General features: G+C 39.3%; 1 pseudogene; it reads right to left on the bottom strand.

Annotated features, from left to right (window-relative positions):
- Window positions 1-3,232: 3,232 nt before the first annotated feature.
- LOC113434152 (large ribosomal subunit protein uL10 pseudogene) lies at window positions 3,233-4,076 on the bottom strand (annotated as a pseudogene).
- Window positions 4,077-5,338: the final 1,262 nt, after the last annotated feature.

Genomic DNA, 5,338 nt, shown 5'->3' with positions numbered 1-5,338 from the left:
TTTCCCTCTTTTCTATTTTTAAAATATTTTTTTTCCCTCATTCTTCTTTATAAAGTAGTAACCTTTTTGTGCCTCCTTTATTTTATTATATTTTTAAAAAACAGTTCATTGCAGTTTAAACTTCCATAATTTTACTGAGCGATCCAAACTGTTGTGGCTGATACATGCATGTTTTGGGGGAACGAGAGAGAGAGAGAGAGAGAGAGAGAGAGCTTTGTTTTCCTGAAGGATTCTGAGTCTCTAGGCGTACATCAACTGCTCAGATTTGTATCTGATAGCTCATCTTCTCCACCTAACTGTTTCTTTAATGGTGCAGAATACAGGAGGGATCACCTGATGTCCTACTTTCCATCTCTGTTCTGTTGCTTTGAACAAAAAAGAATTAAGGCTGAAATAACCAAAGACTCCTCTCTTTGGGAGGATTACCTGCAATAGTGTTTCCATGGGCTCTGGAAAGTTTTGTGTCTTTATAGATAATGCAAATTATTGCCTATTGTTCCTGCTTCTCTCTCTCTCCCTGTTCTTGCCTGCCTTGTGTCCCATTTTGCCAATTAACAGTTATCAGTTTTTGCCAATGGTTCATAAACAGACATCAAGCTAGATTTATTTATTTGTGGCATATGTGTTTGCTCTGATCTGGATCTCAGGATTGGCTGGAAGTGTGTTGGGTGCAAACTAAACTGGAAACTACCTACTGTCACTTTCTACCAGGATTAACCAGAACCCTGTTACTGGTTAAAGAAGCAGTACCTTATTTGGGAGGTGTCAGAAATATTGAACTAAATAAGATATTTGTGAAGAGTAGACAGGTATAGGTTTGCGCTATGGATTATACTTATTAATGCACACTCCCATTTTTCAGTCCTTGTCAGTGTCCATGAAGGGGGTTTGGATGTGAGTGTTTGAAAATCTGGTGTATGCAATTGTTCTTAGATTTAAGATAAAATCAATATATATGTTTGCGTGACTATACTCTGCTGCAAGAAGTTCTGTACACCAAAGTTCTAAAACTTAAATCGCAAGAAAGGAAGAAGGTCTCTGTGTATCTCTCTTGCATTTTGGAGGGGATTTCTCCCCCTTTTTCTTCGCTGAGCAAAATACACCCAGAATCCAGCATTCACTTCATCACTTCATATAAAATACAGAATCCTTAATTGGTCTGTGCTTCTCCAACATGTTTTTAATGAAAACGCAGCACATAACTCTTAGTTTGTTGGCTGGCAGAGCCCAATTTACAAAAGTGGGAGTGCAAGATAAGAAAAGAGTACATCTGCAAAGCAGGCTGTGCAATGAATCACCCAGTGCCAAGGTTGAGCAGAATATAATTGAGTCCAACATCTCTGAGCACTTTCACCATAATTAATGATAATCTGTAACAGAGGAATCTGAGATTCCAGTTCAGAGAACTGTTTAATTAGGCCAAGTAATGAAAGCAGAAGCAGTACAAGAATATGGCCTGTCTCATGATTAATGATTCATGCTACTGAACACAAAAGTGCCGCACTGTTAACTCTAACGGATGCTGCATCTCCCTGGCATTTACAAAATAGTGAAATGCATGCATTTTTGTATTTAAAAGATGTAACTGGAAGTATCCTTTTCTGAGCTATTTACATGATAAATATGGTTCCAGACTTACCTGTCGTCTTCACAGGTTCTTTTGCTCTGGGGTACTTTAAGATAAATATGGTACCTGCCTCAACAGCAACATTAAGATACAGCCACTGAATAATTAACACTTTTACTTTTCAAGTTAGTCAACCAGGACAGCTTTCTTTTAGACTTGCCTTCCCCCAAGCTGGAGCCCTTTGAAATGTGTAGGACTGCAGCTCCCAGCATTCTCGGCTCTGCTATTGGATGGGAAGGGGACAAGTATTTGCAGGTTAGGAAATAGGCTACTTATCAACTTAATGGCATGAATGGTTCCTCCTGGTGCAACGATGGGGTTCACAAACGTTAAGTCTGATGAATAAAAATGTTTGGCTCTGGCCAAAGATCATGAGAATTAAACCCAGGAATATTCTAGTGGCAGAGAGAAAATTGGAAGCATGCAAGTCACCCCCTTCAGAAGCTAAGGCAAACTTTTGAGTATTGGTCCATCTGATGATGATTTACTTCTTTCGCCCTCGGAATATAAGGAAAGGACTAAAGATTGAAGCTTGTTCTCCACTATTCCTTGGAAACAAACAGCCAATTACACAAAAATGATAGGATTGTTTATTGTGCCACTGAGTGAAAACAGATCCCTTTCCTTATCATGATCACTGCAGAAGCTTTATTTTAAAAAAAGTTTGTTCACTGATGTTTCTATCGACTGCTGAAGTAGGTCTCTGTGGGAGTCTCCAAAGCCCCCATGTTTCAGCATCTACTCAGAATAATAAAGACTCAGAAAACTTTATCTGCTTTATCAGAGAATGACCCACGTTTCCTTTCATTTTGGCTCGCAGACTGTCCTTCTCTTCTTTTCTCTTCCCGTCTCTCTTCTTCCCTTACTCGTCCCCTCCTCTCCTGCCCTGCCCTGCCCTTCCCTCACTCACTCCTTCCTTTCTCTCTCTCTCTCTCTCTTTCTTTCTTTCTTTCTTTCTTTCTTTCTTTCTTTCTTTCCTTCCTTCCTTCCTTCCTTCCTTCCTTCCTTCCTTCCTTCCTCTTATACATACGTAATCACAGTGGGTTTTCAACTATGGAAGCATCCATTGCTTGTTGTTTATTCTAATAGAGTGGGGTTTCAGAGTCAAGGGCCACAATGTGGGGATGTGGTGTTCATGCATGGGTATGTACCACAATGTAAAACAAGTGAAATCTAGACAGTGTTTTCTAAATTAATCTCTTGTTTTCCTCTTCTTTGTCACTGCATATCGGCCATCTTAGTTGAACCTCAGTACTAATAGTAATAATCCCATCGTTTTGTACAGAGTCATTTCAGTGTAATATACACAAAGGCAGCACTCATCCTATCCAATAAAATCATATGCTAAACGTAGCCATAGTTCTAGTTTTATCTCAGATAAAGTTTTATCTTAGATAACTTCTGGATAGAATGTTGATCGTTTTAGAAATAGGTGTTTGTTTGTTTTAAATTGATACAGTATTATTTCTCCTGGGTCTAGTGATATAGTGCATATTTATACAGCAGAGTACATAATTATTTCAATGAATTTAGCTTTCTTTTCTCCCTGTTGTGTAGCCACATGCAGACATTAACCTCCTTACTTTTATCCACTATTCAAAACAATTTATTTATTTTTTTCCACTTCCAAAGGATGTGGTAAAGAAGTATACTTTTTTATTTATTTCTTTTGAATTTCACTCTACTCAGCCTAAGACAGGTGGTTAGTCAAAAAGCCTAAAGCTTCATCAGACTCTTTGGATTCTTCCTTGGATTCTTCTTTGGTTGGAGCTGCTGCAGCAGGACCATCTGCTTTGGTCCCTGCCGGAGCAGCAGCAGCAAAAGCTGATAGATAAGCCAGGAAGGCCTTCACCTTTTCAGCTAATGGGAGAGAGTAGTTTGTCTCCATGGCCACAGCCAGGACTCACTTGTACCCATTGATGATGGAATGGGGCAAGGAGGCCACAGTAGGTTGGCCCATCTGCAGGCAAATGCTGGCTATGTTATGGACGCCTTCCAGAAAGCGCTTGTGCAAAGTTTCCTCAGTGATATCCAGGACTTCCAGGTTGTAAATGCTGCCATTATCGAAGACTTGCTGGATGATGAGCCTGAAGGAGAAGGGCGAGAGGTTCAACATGTTTAGCAGAGTGGCTTTGCTGGCGCCCACTTTGTCTCCGGTTTTGATCAGCTGCACGTCGCTCGAGATTTCAATGGTGCCACCCAGTTCCAAGATTTCGGTAGCGATGCCCAAAGCTTGGGGAAAAAAAGGTCTTCTCAGGACCCAGGCCAGTGTTTTGAGCTGGCACAAGGACATCACAGGGGGCAATTGCTCCAGCCCGGGCAGCAGCATAGCCCTGATTTCAGTCAGATCCTCCTTGGTGAACACAAAGCCCACATTCCCACAGATATGAGACAGCAGCTTTTCCAGAGCAGGGTTGTTTTCCGGATGGCCTCAGATAGCCTTACGCATCAAAACAATTTAAATATACCATTTATGTTTTTTTTATAACCTAGAATTTTAATTGGAGTTACATTCTATTCCTGGGTTTTTCGTTTGCAACATTGAGAGATGTAAAATAAAGTGAGGATCTCCTCTTTACTGCATCAACTTTTACTTAACTTAAAATACATATCTGACATGACATATAGAACAGCTTTCACAAAGCAAGGAAAGTCAGAATACGATGATAATATTAGAAAATCTGTGTCATCGTTCCAAGTTTGTTATTTATAGTCAGACAGTTTGGACAGCTAGCCTAGTCTTCCCATTGGCAGGAAAGCTGCTGTGCTATTAAATACACCTTTCTGGAAAAACACCAAAATGGTATCATATGGAAGGCACCATCTTGGAAGACTAATCAGTTTATAATGAATGCAATTCCAGGCCCCTTCAGATTCATATATTATGACTAAAAACTTAAATTATCTTTTTAGTGGAGATGCCAGAGATTGAGCACAAGGCTCTTGGAAAGCTAACAAACCCTGTAACAAACTGAAGATGAATACAAGAAGCCTTCGAATTCTGAACATGGTGACTTGATTCATTGGGTGGCATTTCCTCGCCACCCCATAATTTAGAATCAGATTTCCAAGACAAAAGTTGCAAGCTTTGGAGAATAGTTATAGTTGGGATTCTAGTGAATGGGAAAAGAACACTTCAGTACTAGACTCTGTGGTGGCTGTTTATCCATTATAATGCATTTATTTATTACTTTTAGTAATATCTTTCTGCCTGCAATGCATGCAATATGGCGTACATCAAAAATGTAATAAATGTTTTTTATAAAATAACACCACACTAGGCAACACAATCTATTCTCCACTGTTATACCTATCATAAGTTGAACTTATTAACAAGAACAGTGGTTTTATGAGATAATAACATTTAAAATATACTACCTGCCATAGAACTACAACTCCCAGCATTCCTCAGAAGGATGAATGTTTACTGGCTCAATGTGGTGAAGTGATAGTGTATAAAAAAAACTAATGATAAATTTGAACCAATGATTTGCAAAAGTTTTCCTTGCAATGACTAATCATTCAGGTATTTCCTTTTGGGGGAAAATATAATCTCTTCTTGAAACAAACAAACAAAAAACCTCCAGCAGTGAGAGCTTCTTATTTTCAATTCCTCAAATATCAGATAGCAAAGAATAGGGAACACAGAAAATCAAGAATGGCTTTGCGTGTTGCGCTAAAGTAGAGAAACTGGAAGAACAGGACTTGGCA

The sequence above is a fragment of the Pseudonaja textilis genome, chromosome 1 (genome assembly GCF_049901715.1).
Source record: "Pseudonaja textilis isolate UNSWEBS1 chromosome 1, rPseTex1.2, whole genome shotgun sequence".
NCBI classification, from domain to species: Eukaryota; Metazoa; Chordata; class Lepidosauria; order Squamata; family Elapidae; genus Pseudonaja; species Pseudonaja textilis.
Note: the sequence above shows the minus strand (reverse complement) of the source record. Positions and strands in the feature narration are given on the sequence as shown.